Below are 17,344 nucleotides of genomic sequence, written 5' to 3' on the forward strand. Positions count from 1 at the left end.
CAGTCTAATGTCCCGGCCTTGCAGTCTGATGCCTCGCAGTCTGATGTCCCGGCCTCGCAGTCTGATGCCCCAGCCTCCCAGTCTGATGCCTTCCAGTCTGATGCCCCGGCCTTCCAGTCTGATGCCTTCCAGCCTGATGTCCCGGCCTTCCAGCCAGATGCCTTCCAGTCTGATGTCCCGGCCTTCCAGCCAGACGCCTTCAAGCCTGTCCCGGCCTTCCAGCCAGACGCCTTCCAGCCTGATGTCCCGGCCTTCCAGCCAGACGCCTTCCAGCCTGATGTCCCGGCCTTCCAGCCAGACGCCTTCCAGCCTGATGTCCCGGCCTTCCAGCCAGACGCCTTCCAGCCTGATGTCCCGGCCTTCCAGCCAGACGCCTTCCAGCCTGATGTCCCGGCCTTCCAGCCAGACGCCTTCCAGCCTGATGTCCCGGCCTTCCAGCCAGACGCCTTCCAGCCTGATGTCCCGGCCTTCCAGCCAGACGCCTTCCAGCCTGATGTCCCGGCCTTCCAGCCAGACGCCTTCCAGCCTGATGTCCCGGCCTTCCAGCCAGACGCCTTCCAGCCTGATGTCCCGGCCTTCCAGCCAGACGCCTTCCAGCCTGATGTCCCGGCCTTCCAGCCAGACGCCTTCCAGCCTGATGTCCCGGCCTTCCAGCCAGACGCCTTCCAGCCTGATGTCCCGGCCTTCCAGCCAGACGCCTTCCAGCCTGATGTCCCGGCCTTCCAGCCAGACGCCTTCCAGCCTGATGTCCCGGCCTTCCAGCCAGACGCCTTCCAGCCTGATGTCCCGGCCTTCCAGCCAGACGCCTTCCAGCCTGATGTCCCGGCCTTCCAGCCAGACGCCTTCCAGCCTGATGTCCCGGCCTTCCAGCCAGACGCCTTCCAGCCTGATGTCCCGGCCTTCCAGCCAGACGCCTTCCAGCCTGATGTCCCGGCCTTCCAGCCAGACGCCTTCCAGCCTGATGTCCCGGCCTTCCAGCCAGACGCCTTCCAGCCTGATGTCCCGGCCTTCCAGCCAGACGCCTTCCAGCCTGATGTCCCGGCCTTCCAGCCAGACGCCTTCCAGCCTGATGTCCCGGCCTTCCAGCCAGACGCCTTCCAGCCTGATGTCCCGGCCTTCCAGCCAGACGCCTTCCAGCCTGATGTCCCGGCCTTCCAGCCAGACGCCTTCCAGCCTGATGTCCCGGCCTTCCAGCCAGACGCCTTCCAGCCTGATGTCCCGGCCTTCCAGCCAGACGCCTTCCAGCCTGATGTCCCGGCCTTCCAGCCAGACGCCTTCCAGCCTGATGTCCCGGCCTTCCAGCCAGACGCCTTCCAGCCTGATGTCCCGGCCTTCCAGCCAGACGCCTTCCAGCCTGATGTCCCGGCCTTCCAGCCAGACGCCTTCCAGCCTGATGTCCCGGCCTTCCAGCCAGACGCCTTCCAGCCTGATGTCCCGGCCTTCCAGCCAGACGCCTTCCAGCCTGATGTCCCGGCCTTCCAGCCAGACGCCTTCCAGCCTGATGTCCCGGCCTTCCAGCCAGACGCCTTCCAGCCTGATGTCCCGGCCTTCCAGCCAGACGCCTTCCAGCCTGATGTCCCGGCCTTCCAGTCTGACGCCTTCCAGCCTGATGCCCCGGCCTTCCAGTCTGACGCCTTCCAGCCTGATGCCCCGGCCTTCCAGTCTGACGCCTTCCAGCCTGATGCCCCGGCCTTCCAGTCTGACGCCTTCCAGCCTGATGCCCCGGCCTTCCAGTCTGACGCCTTTCAGTCTGATGCCCCGGCCTTCCAGTCTGACGCCTTCCAGTCTGATGCCCCGGCCTTCCAGTCTGACGCCTTCCAGTCTGATGCCCCGGCCTTCCAGTCTGATGCCCCGGCCTTCCAGTCTGATGTCCCGGCCTTGCAGTCTGATGCCTTCCAGTCTGATGTTCCGGCCTTGCAGTCTGATGCCTTCCAGTCTGATGTCCCGGCCTTGCAGTCTGATGCCTTCCAGTCTGATGTTCCGGCCTTGCAGTCTGATGCCTTCCAGTCTGATGTCCCGGCCTTGCAGTCTGATGCCTCGCAGTCTGATGTCCCGGCCTCGCAGTCTGATGCCCCAGCCTCCCAGTCTGATGCCTTCCAGTCTGATGCCCCGGCCTTCCAGTCTGATGCCTTCCAGCCTGATGTCCCGGCCTTCCAGCCAGATGCCTTCCAGTCTGATGTCCCGGCCTTCCAGCCAGACGCCTTCCAGCCTGATGTCCCGGCCTTCCAGCCAGACGCCTTCCAGCCTGATGTCCCGGCCTTCCAGCCAGACGCCTTCCAGCCTGATGTCCCGGCCTTCCAGCCAGACGCCTTCCAGCCTGATGTCCCGGCCTTCCAGCCAGACGCCTTCCAGCCTGATGTCCCGGCCTTCCAGCCAGACGCCTTCCAGCCTGATGTCCCGGCCCTCCAGCCAGACGCCTTCCAGCCTGATGTCCCGGCCTTCCAGCCAGACGCCTTCCAGCCTGATGTCCCGGCCTTCCAGCCAGACGCCTTCCAGCCTGATGTCCCGGCCTTCCAGCCAGACGCCTTCCAGCCTGATGTCCCGGCCTTCCAGCCAGACGCCTTCCAGCCTGATGTCCCGGCCTTCCAGCCAGACGCCTTCCAGCCTGATGTCCCGGCCTTCCAGCCAGACGCCTTCCAGCCTGATGTCCCGGCCTTCCAGCCAGACGCCTTCCAGCCTGATGTCCCGGCCTTCCAGCCAGACGCCTTCCAGCCTGATGTCCCGGCCTTCCAGCCAGACGCCTTCCAGCCTGATGTCCCGGCCTTCCAGCCAGACGCCTTCCAGCCTGATGTCCCGGCCTTCCAGCCAGACGCCTTCCAGCCTGATGTCCCGGCCTTCCAGCCAGACGCCTTCCAGCCTGATGTCCCGGCCTTCCAGCCAGACGCCTTCCAGCCTGATGTCCCGGCCTTCCAGCCAGACGCCTTCCAGCCCGATGTCCCGGCCTTCCAGCCAGACGCCTTCCAGCCCGATGTCCCGGCCTTCCAGCCAGACGCCTTCCAGCCCGATGTCCCGGCCTTCCAGCCAGACGCCTTCCAGCCCGATGTCCCGGCCTTCCAGCCAGACGCCTTCCAGCCCGATGTCCCGGCCTTCCAGCCAGACGCCTTCCAGCCTGATGTCCCGGCCTTCCAGCCAGACGCCTTCCAGCCTGATGTCCCGGCCTTCCAGCCAGACGCCTTCCAGCCTGATGTCCCGGCCTTCCAGCCAGACGCCTTCCAGCCTGATGTCCCGGCCTTCCAGCCAGACGCCTTCCAGCCTGATGTCCCGGCCTTCCAGCCAGACGCCTTCCAGCCTGATGTCCCGGCCTTCCAGCCAGACGCCTTCCAGCCTGATGTCCCGGCCTTCCAGCCAGACGCCTTCCAGCCTGATGTCCCGGCCTTCCAGCCAGACGCCTTCCAGCCTGATGTCCCGGCCTTCCAGCCAGACGCCTTCCAGCCTGATGTCCCGGCCTTCCAGCCAGACGCCTTCCAGCCTGATGTCCCGGCCTTCCAGCCAGACGCCTTCCAGCCTGATGTCCCGGCCTTCCAGCCAGACGCCTTCCAGCCTGATGTCCCGGCCTTCCAGCCAGACGCCTTCCAGCCTGATGTCCCGGCCTTCCAGCCAGACGCCTTCCAGCCTGATGTCCCGGCCTTCCAGCCAGACGCCTTCCAGCCTGATGTCCCGGCCTTCCAGCCAGACGCCTTCCAGCCTGATGTCCCGGCCTTCCAGCCAGACGCCTTCCAGCCTGATGTCCCGGCCTTCCAGCCTGACGCCTTCCAGTCTGATGCCCCGGCCTTCCAGCCTGACGCCTTCCAGTCTGATGCCCCGGCCTTCCAGTCTGATGCCCCGGCCTTGCAGTCTGATGCCTTCCAGTCTGATGCCCCGGCCTTCCAGTCTGACGCCTTCCAGTCTGATGCCCCGGCCTTCCAGTCTGATGCCCCGGCCTTCCAGCCTGACGCCTTCCAGTCTGATGCCCCGGCCTTCCAGTCTGATGCCCCGGCCTTGCAGTCTGATGCCTTCCAGTCTGATGCCCCGGCCTTCCAGTCTGACGCCTTCCAGTCTGATGCCCCGGCCTTCCAGTCTGATGCCCCGGCCTTCCAGTCTGATGCCTTCCAGTCTGATGCCCCGGCCTTGCAGTCTGATGCCTTCCAGTCTGATGTCCCGGCCTTGCGGTCCGATTCCTTCCAGTCTGATGTCCCGGCCTCGCGGTCCGATTCCTTCCAGTCTGATGTCCCAGCCTTGCGGTCCGACGCCTTCCAGTCTGATGTGCCTGCCGTCCAACCTGATGTGCCCGCCTTCCAGCCTGACGTGCCGCTGCCCGCCTTCCAGCCTGACGTGCCACTGCCCGCCTTCCAGCCCGATGTGCCAGCTTCCCGGTCCGATGTGGTTCTGTCTGCTGCCCTGCTTGAAGTGTCCATTACCCAACCTAATGAGACTTTGCCCATAGCCCAGCTTGACGCAGTGGACTTTCCCCAGCAACTGCTAGTTGGAGCGTCCGGAGGTCGCTACTTTGAGGGGGGGTACTGTCAGGAAAGGTTCCCTCCGCTGGTAAATTCAATCATTTGGCATGCAGTACTGCGATCCACCAGCAGGTGTCTCCTGCTGCAATTATGTCATCTTTGGTCCGCAGTACTGGTGTCCACCAGCGGAGGGATCCTGGCAGTATGGAGCAGGTATTGCCCTCTGCAGTCAGGCGTCACATGACTGACAGCAGCCATTATAAATACCCGGCAAGTTCATATACACTTCGCCTTGGTATTGTCCTTGAGCCCTGACCTGCAGCCTGTTTGATCCCTGTTACCTGATCCCTGTTACCTGATCCCTGCATCCCTGATCCCTGCATCCTGCCTCCTGTACCTGTTCCCTTCTCCTTGTCCCCCCATCTGCTGACCTCCTATTTATGACCCCGGCCTGGCTTGACTACGATTCTGGTACTCCCTTTTGTTACATATACTGGTTTATTTACTTATCTTCACTGTTTGGTTGTTTGGTTTGTTCACTTAGTTCGTATTGGTGGTGTGTTCACATTTATATGCGTTTGCTTAATAAATTTACCTTCACTTATTTGTGTCTGGTTCACTTTGTCGCAGTCACACAGTTCTGGTCACATCTAGTTCATGACATAATGAGGGTAGCAATGAATGGTGACAAGGGTAAAGCTGCTTCTATCGCAATTTCTCCATCAAGTAACCTTCAGCGGATTTATTTTACGGGCACACCCACAATTTCAAGAGAGCAAATTTTCCAAGGATGAGGGCTGCTCTCCAGGATTTAGACTGGGAGAGAATATTGACATCAATGGGCACAGAACAGAAATGGGAATTCAAAAAGACTGTTTGTGATCTCACGACAAAGTATATTCCCATGGGCAATACGTTTAAAAGGCTAAAAATAAAACCAATGTGTCTCACAGCCAAAGTTAAAAAAGCTATAAACTATAAAAAAAGCTTTTCAAAAATATAAAAATGAAGGAACGCTAGTGTCATTTAAATGTTACAAGGAATATAACAGAATATGTAAAAAGGAAATCAAGGATGCAAAAATTCAAAATGAAAGACAGATTACAAAAGATAGGACAAACCCCAAAAAAATACTTCAAATATATTAACCTCCCTGGCGGTGATCCCGGGTCTGGCTCGGGTTGGGATTTTACTATCATAAGCGGTAACCCCGAGCCAGACTCAGGATCGCATCGCTGGATACAGGGAGAGGTTACTTACCTTGTCCCCATGGATCCAGCAATGTTCTCCGCACTGTGTGAACGAGCTGTCCTCAGCTCAATTCACACAGTGCCCAAATGCCCCGGAGCTCCATTCCCTGCGACGTTACGGCGCACGGGAGCGGAGATCGGCGCCAAATACAAAAAAGTAAAAACACACAGTACTCTAATCTTACAGATTACAGTACTGTATAAAAAAATTACACACCCCTTTTATCCCTAGTGGTCTGTGCAGTGCCCTGCATGCACTTTTATATTATAAATACAGTTTTTTCTGCCTGGAATTTGGAGATTGCCCATAGCAACCAAAAAGTGTACCTTTATGTCAAAAGTGATTTTAGACCAACTAGAAAACAGCGATAATAAATTATAATCACCTGTAGAATTGAGTGATAGCGATTTGTGGGGAAATTCGTCAAACACTAAATCTAATGACAGCGACAATTCTGCAAATGAGCAAATTTCAGTGTTATTGGATTTGATTACATTATTGAATAATTTTTATTATTTATTATATTATATCCAAATCAAGAACGGATTACAGTACAGTACATCTAAAAAAGGAATCAATCCACTCCAGTCGTTGCTGCTCTTTCTGAAATCCACTGGGTGGCAGACAAATCTATAGGATACAGAGCAAGAGAGAGCGCACACCAGCCCTAGTGCATTAACGTTTATTAAATCCAATAAATAAGTAAAAAGCCAAGTGTCACACTCACATGTTACCAATATTGTTATAGCATTGAAAACAAGAGCCTCCACGGCAGCCTCATCTCCCGATCCTCCTACTCCCTATAATGGCTTGCAGCGGGGATATCCGGGCATTCAATTCGCCTGCTAGCTGTGAATACACTGCCCTCTCTCAGCGTCTCACACGCATGGACCAGCCGGCTGTGGATGACATCACTCGCTGCCAGGGGGAGGATCACTCGGCATGCGTGCTATCTCCTCGGCTGTGTATCAGAATGTTTCCGTAACGACTACATGTTTCGGAGGCGTGGCGTCCTTCAGGTCAGATATTATAAACTATCATACCCGGGATGTCTGCTAGACTCTGGTTTGAACAGATTTAAAAGTTATTCCTAAGAATTACAGGACTACAATATAAAAACGCCAAATTTCCATGCAAAATAATTGTACCGCTTCCAGCACTTAAAACCAGAATGAATCTTACCGCCAGGGAGGTTAATAGTAAAAAGGTTAAGTCTGAGCATGTAGGCCCTTTGCAAAATAATCTGGAGTGGGTGCCTGGGGACAAAGAAGGCTAACTTATTAAATATTTCTTCAGCTCTGTGTATACAAAGGAGCATGGGGGAGCTCATGTTCATAATGGGGGTGGTAGTGACGCAGCCCCAAATCCACAATGGCTCAAAAGTGATATGGTCCAGAAATATTTGGACAGAATAGAGGTGGATAAAGGACCTGGACTTGATTGCATCCACCCACGGATCCTAAAAGAATTGAGCTCTGTAATTTCAGAGCCATTGTATCTAATTTTTAGGGACTCAATGACAGGAATAGTACCACTGGATTGGCGCAGGGCCAATGTGGTGCCTATATTTAAAAAGGGAACAAAGTCTTTACCAAGTAACTATAGACCCGTTAGTTTAACTTCTACAGTTGGGAAGATACTTGAGGGATCAATAAAAGACCACATAGACAAGTTCTTGCAGGAAAAAAATATTTTAAGCAACAGACAGCATGGATTCATGAAAGACAGAAGTTGTCAGACAAAAGATCTGATTTCTTTTTATGAGGTGGTAAGTAAAACCTTGGACAGAGGGGTGGTGGTGGACATGATATACTTGGATTTTGCAAAAGCTTTCGATACAGTTACGCGCACACGGCTCATGTGTAAGGTAAAGTCTACATGTTTGGAAATAGTTTGTAAATGGATACAAAACTGGCTAAAAGACAGAATTCAGAGAGTCGTGGTTAATGATTCTTACTCTGAATGGTCTAAGGTTATCAGTGGTGTACCCCAAGGTTCAGTGTTGGGACACTTACTTAATATCTTTATAAATGATATTGGGTCTGGGATCAAAAGTAACATTTCCGTCTTTGCAGGTGACACCAAGCTATGCAGTGGAATAACGTCCTTACAGGATGTCTCCAATTTACAAGCCGACTTCAGTGCTCTGTCTGATTGGGCGACCATGTGGCAGATGAGGTTTAATGTTGAGAAATGTAAAGTTATGCACTTGGGGGCTAAGAATATGCATGCATCATACATGCTAGGGGGAGTACAACTGGGGGAATCAATAGTGGAGAAGGATCTGGGGGTTTTGGTAGATCATAAGCTCAATAATAGCATGCAATGCCAAGCTGCGGTTTCCAAAGCGAGCAAAGTCCTTTCCTGTTTTAAGAGGTATGGAATCCAGAGAGAGATATCATTTTGCCCCTGTTCAAATCATTAGTAAGACCTCATCTGGAATATGCAGTTCAGTTTTGGGCACCAGTTCTCAAAAATGGATATGGGGTAACTGGAGAAAGTGCAGAGAAGGGCAACCAAACTGATAAGAGGCATGGAGGAACTCAGCTATGAGGAAAGATTAGAGGAACTGAATTTATTCACTCTTGATAAGAGGAGATTAAGGGGGGATATGATCAACATGTACAAATATATAAGGGGTCCATATAATGAACTTGTTGTCGAGTTATTCACTTTACAGTCAACAAAGAGAACAAGGGGGCACTCTACGTCTAGAGGAGAAGAGATTTCATCTCCAAATACAGAAAGGTTTCTTCACAGTAAGAGCTGTGAAAATGTGGAATAGACTCCCTGCAGAGGTGGTTATGGCCAGCTCAGTGGATTGCTTTAAGAAAGGCCTGGATTATTTCCTAAGTGTACATACTATAACTGGGTACTAACATTTATAGGTAAAGTTGATCCTGGGAAAATCCGATTGCCTCTCAGGGGATCAGGAAGGAATTTTTTCTCCTGCTTTAGCAAGTTGGATCATGCTCTGCTGGGGTTTTTTGCCTTCCTCTGGATCAACTGGGTATATGAGCTTGTACAATATATAGATAGATAAATATATATATTGTGGTTGAACTGGATGGACTTGTGTCTTTTTTCAACCTGACTAACTATATATGCTTACCAATTTCCCACATCAGCAGTGTCTTTTTGCTCAGCCATCTGAATGAAATGGAGGTACCATTAAAAACACAAAGGATAAAAGGCCTTTAAAACAAGTTAACACATCAACTCCACTGTAAGCCCTTGTACACACGGTCGGATAATCTATCGGAATGCGTCTTATCGGACCGTGTCGTCAGATAATCCGACTGTGTGTGGTATGCATCGGACTGATTCCGTCCGAATCTCCGTCCGACCCAATTTTCCAACATGTTGGAAATATTTCCCGACCAACTGGGCCGGACGGATCTAATCCGATCATGTGTAGAGCATTTTCATCGGACCAAGTGCCACGCATGCTCACATTCAAATTCTGACACAGAAGCGCTCGTTCAGGTAAAACTACTGCTCGTAAGCGATATAGCACATTCGTCACGCTGCAATGTTAAAAAATCATTCATCAAGCGCATTCTCTTGTTCTTTACAATGTTCCAAGAACCAACTTCTTTTGATGCTCATAGTCACACACACTTCTCCCGAACGGATTTCATTACTCTTTTTTAACCATTTCAGCAATACAATTTTTTTTGCGTCACATCTACACAATGTTTTTTTTTTTTTTTTGTTTGTTTTTTTGGATGTTTTTTTTGGGGGGGGGGGTTCCCTAAAAATCTCCTTTAATGACACTGGTCATTTATCCTTTTTTTTTACTTTTTATTTTTGGGTGTAAACTTACAACAACAACATTATTGTATTTTTTAGATTTTCTTTTTTAATCTACAGGAGGTTGTTTAGTGTTGGTACCCCTTGTTCTTTAGTTCACTTTGTATTTTGGAAATGTACCTGCCTGCTCACAAATAAACTGTACTTTTTGAAGGAAAACACATTACACAAGTATTTCATCAAACAAAAATAAAATGTATTTTGTTTGCTCAAAAATAAAACTAGGAATCCAGCACTGGAGAAACTTCTTAACTTTGGTGCAGCCTTTGGCCCCCAGGGCAGACATGACTAAATGAGATATAAAAAAATTGGTGGCCTGAGGAGTAGATATCTCAGGGAGAGAAGTCTGCTCCTGAAGTCCAAGAGAGCAGGAAATTCAGATGCCATTTCTGTCTGGTGATCTTCAAGAGGCTGCATCTTCTGGCACACCAGACTCAACCCAGGCCATCACTCTCTGGTCTTCCTTGGGCACTTCCCACCAGGCATCCTTCCAGGCTGTGGCTGGGCTCCTGTAGCTGGGGCAGGAGGAGAAGGAGGGCGTTGGTGGACCTCCTGGCTGCCACTTGCCACAGCCTCCCCCCCGACTGAGGTCTTCCTGTGTATGAAAAGGGGACATAGTTTTAGTTTTTTGATCATCAATCACAACATTTTGTGCTCCTGGCTTTTGCTATTTGACTGTTACCAAATAGAACAGACTATCATTCTGACACCAGCATTTTTCTTTCCCGTCCCAATCATTTTTGGTCACTACTGTCTATTGAGATGTAAACCACTTGGAAAAATCTCAACTTACTGATCAATAAGAAAATCTAGTTAACATCATTAAATGTAACACAAGAAATATGTTCAACAATGCCATACCTGTCTCAAGCTGGGCCCCACCACATGGTGCTGCCTGGAAGGCCCAGGTTGTACATAAGAAGCCTCAGCTGGGGGTGAAGGATGCCTTGGAGGAAGCCTGGAGAGCGGTGGCCTGAGTGGTGGCCTGGGTACCCCCTGGTCTACCAGAAAAGGCAGCCTGTCAAAGTGCACCATCCTGGGGTAATAAACAGCATCTGGATCTCCTGCTCTCAAGGACTCCAGGTGCTTCTTTCTCTCCCTGAAATACGTAAGCTTCATGGCCACAATTTTGCCATTCAGATATGTCATGTCTGCCCTGGGGACCCTGATCTGCACCAAAGCAAGCAGTTTCTCCAGTGCTGCATTCCTCTTTGATCTGTCATAATAAAACTTGTTGTGTAACTGCCACAGGTAGGGCATCTCCATGTAGAGCTCGAGGAATAGCCCCATAAAGTTGGCATTGTTGAATGGGTCCATTTTGTCTGCAAGACACAACACAAGACAAACCCTCAAATACTAATAATGCAATTAAAATCCCTCCTAATCTTGTCCCAACAGCGGCCTAGATACAAGTTACTAGTCTAGTGAAGCACAAAGTTAAAAATGTTACCTTCGTTTCCACGTTCGCCGCGTCCGTGACTCACACTCTCCTCCCAGATCGTACGGACGATACACATGTGTGGCGTTTTATATACAGTGCACATGCATGAAACTCCGCCCGCCCCTGACGTTCTTTCCAGACTATTCCCCGCTCCTTCGCTTCCCGTACAGTGGGGAGAGCACATGGCGGAGAGAACGCAGGTGCGCAATAATAGTTCCACTAACGAGGAGGAGGGTGAGGAAAGCCCGGAGCCTGAAACGTCCCGATCCAGGAAGACAAGATTTAAGGCCTCAAATATGTCTTTTGGAGAGATGTTGGAGATGGTCGACATATTGAACAGGACCGACTATGATGGGAAGTATGGACCTTACCCAAACCCAAATATCAGAAATGCCAAGATCATGAATAAAGTTGTGAAGAGTCTTCTAAAGAATTTTGGGGTACGCCGATCCAAGGATCAACTGAGAAAACGCTGGTCAGACCTCAAACTGAGGGAGCACGAGCAGTACCTAAGGATCAAGCGTGTTCTTAAAAAAAGTAAGTAGTTGTCGTGTGTTCATATGATTATTCTTGCTTGCATACATGCTCCATGTGCTTTGATTTCATGTTGTGCATTTTAAAATGGCCACTTTCAAGGTCATGGTTTCGTTTGTTTGTATGAAACATCGTTCTGCAGGGAAGTATTCCAGCTTAACAAAGTGGCCCCAATAATGGTCTCACCTTGTAACTCGGCCCAAAAACACAATTGTACAACACTTCCAAGCAATGTTTCAGATTCCTATTTCTGCCCTCTGTGTGCTAATTAATCTTTGTTTACATTCTCATAGGGGAGAGAAGACCCGGCAAGTATGAGGACACCAGGGACCATGAGGACACCAGGGACCACACCCCTCCCAAAGAAGGGCAACTTCCAAAAGAAGAAACAGAGGAGCAGGAGCAGGAGGAGGAGGAGGAAGAAGGAGAGATTGTGGAGGTTGGCCAAATTGTCACCACAACAGGTGAGTGTCGGAGAACACAGCTTCCGGTAAGCTCATCAATGTATATCACCATATTTGGATTACATGGTGTGTTTTTTTTTTTCTAGGTGATGTGGAGGAAGATTCCTGTTTTACCAGTGAAAGTGCCCAGATCTTGATCGGGGAGATAATGGGGTGCAATAGGGATTTGGAAATTGTACAACAAAACATCAATGATGTTAAAAATAAAATGAAGAACATCATTGATGTTTTGGGGGGAGTGTGAAAACGAAAAAACTAGATAGGGTTTTATTTTTGCTTTTTATAAAAAAAAAAATTGTATTTTGCATAATTCCAAATTTGGAAGATGCACAGAGTGTGTAAACATGCGCTATCTCCCATCATGGGGGATCAATGTACATGTTTTGTGTAAAGTGTCTGCAGCCCCAAAGCATGTACATTGATCCCCCATGATGGGAGTTAACACATGTTGACACACTGTGTGCATCTTCCAAATTTGTATTTTTCAGGGGTCACACCCCATGTGATGAAGGCAATATCAGCCCAGTTTGTACATACTCATGTCTGATATTGTCTTCACTTTTCCAAGTTGAACTTTGTAAGTTCCTGTGTTCTGTATTTTACGCTTTGATACATGCCTGTTTACACAAAAAAACAAGTAAAAAATAAATATGATTAAACTCGGTTTTGGATCCCCAAAATATCTTGGTTTGTTGTAAAAACCTTTACTAAACGCACATATGAATGTGCTTGTATTAACTTGGGTTTGTACTGTTGGTGAAAAAGGCACAACTTGACGAAAAATGGCAAAGTGGGAGGCCACAGTCTGCCATTCCTGTGGCGTTGAAGGACACTGTGTAGTGGTGACACAAGAAAAAAAACTAGTAATTTTACAAATCAACATTGCATGCAGATTAGACACCCACATTTTTTGACAAAATTAGTATAACATTTTTTTAACTGAGTATTTAAAGCCTAAAGTATAAGGTCCCCTTATGAGAGTCCAACCCCCCCCCCATCCCCCCCATCTGATGGGCCCTTGCTTAAAAATGAGGGGGGATGTTTAGGACAGGTAACCCTCTCCATTTGATTGAGAGCTGAATGCCTAAATAATGTATGATACTTTGTGAAGCCCCTCCTTAGTTACACTATTGGCAGCCCACCGGACAGGTAAGAAGTGTCAGAATAACAAAATGGAAGCACATTTTGACATTCTGCTATTACAGAAAATGTCTTAAAAAAATCAAAATAGCATTTGAAAGTATTGAGGTAGGCCCTTACACTACATGCTTTGGTGAATTTGTCTATAAATGTGATCATGAAAAAGGTATTTAGAGTGTGTATTGGGTTGGGTCAAGTCATCAGATAGAAGATTGATATCAGCTGAGGTAACAGTTGGGGAGAGGGTGGTTCCTAATGAGTTTGGCACAACTCCAAAAAACACAAAAAAGGTCACTTTGCATGAATTGAAGCACACACATCACAACATTTGTAGAGATTTTAGGGGGTGTTTAGGGGAAAGCAATACTATGGAGCTGACAAAAGACATTGTCAAGTGACTAGACTATAGTTTTAGGGGCCAAAAAGAGCATGGTGGGGAAGTTAGTGAGGCAAATCTGCATGAGGACAAAGGGGCAGCGCATATGAATTAGAGCATATTGCAATGATGGTAATTAGGGAATGAGGAAAGAAATGCAAGACATTAGCAATCATGAAATACATAGAATGTGATGTTTAAGGATAAAACTTAGCAGAATATAGTCCTTCTGCAGGAGCTGAATGATGGCAGAACAGGTCTCTGGAATAATGATCCCCAGAGCCTGGGGGGAGATGCCTGTAGAGAACTTGAGGTCCTGAAGGCTTCTCCCTGTCGCCAAGTAGCGCAACGTGGCGATGAGCCTCTGCTCCGGAGTGATGGCTTGCCGCATGCAGGTATCCTGCCTGGTGATATAAGGGGACAGCAAAGCAAGCAGACAGTGAAAAACGGGGTCCGTCATCCTGAGAATAATCCAGAAATGATCAGGATTATTCTCGTGGATCTCACGGAGCAAAGGCATGTGGGAGAACTGGTGACGCTGGCGCAACCAATTCTTGGTCGTCCAAACATGTTTCGTCTACGTACTCATCCTACAGTTTGTGCTGTGCAGGGGTCAGAACGGACACCAGAAAGCAACGCTAAACAGCAAGACCTGAAAGGACGACCTGAATAGCAGAATAGACAATAAAAAATGCCTTTCAAAGCGTACTATACCAAGATAGAGTCCACAATGAGAAGCAAATACTTAATGACTGCACGCACTGATTATCAGATACGCAAAGACAAGCGCAAACTGAAGAGCAGTAGCGATCTGAATCACTAATCTGAAAAGCGCGAATTGTCTTTCACCAAACTTCTACTAAAACACGAGATCAGCAGAAGGAGCCCAAAGGGTGCCGGACGTGGTGCTGAACTTCCTTTTTCTAGTCCCCCCGTACACGGCTTACGTCACCGCGTTCTTGGCAAGCGCGAAATCAGACAACTTGGCCCGACCGTGTGTATGCAACAGTTTTGGACACAATCCGTCGGACTAAATCCGACGGGCAAAATCCGACGGATTTGGTTGCCAAAATCTCAGACCGTGTGTACGTGGGCTAAGGCCCAGTTTACATGGGTGTGACAGACATTACAAAACCATGAAAAATTAATTACTGGCTGGGCTCTTGAAGAACCAGCAGTGAATCAACCAATATTTTTTAGAACCCCTTTAACTGCGCTAATGGGACCAAAGCCTGCAACCAACAGAAAATAATTAGCATTCTTCACTGCACCAGGGCAGGCATAAAATGACCAGTGAAGGGGAATCACTGCCATTGTATATAAACCACCACTAGAAAGGGTTTCAGGGCTCTACATGGGGCTAAATGCCCAAGAACAAAATAATGTGCAATCTGTTAAACTTAACAGTAAAACCAACCATTTAAAGCTATATGTGTGTTAAATGGGAATGGCATGTGTTAGACCTTTTCCCCTAAGTGCATAAGTACTCTAAACACAATACCAAAAATTCTGACCCAATAATAAAAGTATTGATGTTGGCCTAGTCCAAAGTATCTGTTGACTCTAGTATGGCGCCCTCATACTCTAACCAAGAAACACCAAGGAGCATTCCAAATCAACAAGAAGAAAAGAATGTGCAGTCAAAGAATTCTCCCATTCTCATCATGAGCTATGATTGAGTCCCTAGACCAGGGATATGCAATTAGCGGACCTCCAGCTGTTGCAGAACTACAACTCCCATGAGGCATAGCAAGACTGACAGCCACACAGCCAGAGGCAGAGGCATGATAGGACTTGTAGTTTTGCAACAGCTGGAGGTCCGCTAATTGCATATCCCTGCCCTAGACCAACTTCCAAGCTGCACTGCAGCAGAGGGCAAGAAGACTGAATCAGCCCTAGAACCGACCTTCATGAAGGGCTGGGCACTCACCCTCAATCTAGAAGGACTGAGACTGACCCAGTCTCCAAGCCCTCTGCTACAGAGAAGCCCGGCAACCAGCCCAGTTTCCCAATCACAGCTCATAATAGGAAAGGCAAGACAGTCTCAGAACAGCAGACCCTTTGTCTTGCAGAGAGTGGGGGCTCTCTGGAGACTTTCCCCAAGAGGTTTCAGAGTAAAATAAATGCTCACCCCTGTACATGGCAGAAAGCTCCTAGAAACCGGTAACCTGCAAGGTAAGCAAAAACGTGGATTAAATAGGCCAAGAGAGTCTGAAGAAGCAGTGTTGCAGTGCCCCACCCTGTTCCAACAAAGCTCAACCCACAAACTAAGAGCAAATTTCTACCCAGGGACATCCAACTGAACAAGAACTTTGCTCTTAGACCCCAAGAGTTAGAACAAAAGCTCCGAACTCTGGTGAAACCTAGCAAACCAAGCTAGACCTTTATCCTTAATGAGTTTTGGTACCCCACCATCCACAAATGCTGCAGGACAAGAGAAGGGATTCCATGATGCTTGGAGTGTTCAAGGCTTCCAATAATGGAAAAAGAACATTTTTTAACGGCAACGTATCTACTTAAGGAGATAAAATTTGAGGTTAAGGTTAAAAATGAATTTTAAAAATATAATGAAAAGCAAGCGTTTTGCTGTCAACAAGAGATGGCCGTTTGCTTCGAGTGCACGTTTCATTGGATGCAGAATTAGAAAGTGGGTGTTTCTAGTAGATATTGTCTAATTCAAGAACTCCGGAAAGTCAAGTCATCCTAACGTTTTGATTTCATTATCTAGAGGCCTTCAAACATTTCCACCCTAACGTGCCCTTGGGGAAAAATTCTTATTACGCTGCTATGTGAGATACAGTCACCAAGCCTTGCAGGTAGGCCTCAGCGAGATTTGAACTCGCGACCCCTGGTTTACAAGACCAGTGCTCTAACCCCTGAGCTATGGAGCCCTTTATGCTTGGTTCCAAGACAAGTTATTTTTTCTCCTAGACGTTGAGCAGTAGTGGAGCTAGAGAATGTGAATGCATGCAAAGAAAAGCTTAAAAGCTGTCAGAAGTGGGATTCGAACCCACGCCTCCAGGGAAGACTGCGACCTGAACGCAGCGCCTTAGACCGCTCGGCCATCCTGACCTGTGATGCTTGGGGTTCGGTGAGACTGACGACGCTCACAGGTTGATCTAATGTGCCCGTAAAATAAATCCGCTGAAGGTTACTTGATGGAGAAATTGCGATAGAAGCAGCTTTACCCTTGTCACCATTCATTGCTACCCTCATTATTTCCAAAGCGTTGGATGGAAACAACAAAGCCGGATGTTAAAAGTGCAAAGTAGTGATTTAATAGAAAGACACGCAGAAAGCAAGCGTTTTGCTGTCAACAAGAGATGGCCGTTTGCTTCGAGTGCACTTTTCCTTGGATGCAGAATTAGAAAGTGGGTGTTTCTAGTAGATATTGTCTAATTCAAGAACTCCGGAAAGTCAAGTCATCCTAACGTTTTGATTTCATTATCTAGAGGCCTTCAAACATTTCCACCCTAACGTGCCCTTGGGGAAAAATTCTTATTACGCTGCTATGTGAGATACAGTCACCAAGCCTTGCAGGTAGGCCCCAGCGAGATTTGAACTGGTTTACAAGACCAGTGCTCTAACCCCTGAGCTATGGAGCCCTTTATGCTTGGTTCCAAGACAAGTTATTTTTTGTCCTAGACGTTGAGCGGTAGTGGAGCTAGAGAATGTGAATGCATGCAAAGAAAAGCTTAAAAGCTGTCAGAAGTGGGATTCGAACCCACGCCTCCAGGGGAGACTGCGAACTGAACGCAGCGCCTTAGACCGCTCGGCCATCCTGACCTGTGATGCTTGGGGTTCGGTGAGACCGACGACGCTCACAGGTTGATCTAATGTGCCCGTAAAATAAATCCGCTGAAGGTTACTTGATGGAGAAATTGCGATA

This window comes from Lithobates pipiens, unplaced genomic scaffold, assembly GCF_037356315.1.
Source record: "Lithobates pipiens isolate NorthernLeopardFrog02 unplaced genomic scaffold, aLitPip1_a1.2 Scaffold_28, whole genome shotgun sequence".
In the NCBI taxonomy this organism is placed as follows: Eukaryota; Metazoa; Chordata; class Amphibia; order Anura; family Ranidae; genus Lithobates; species Lithobates pipiens.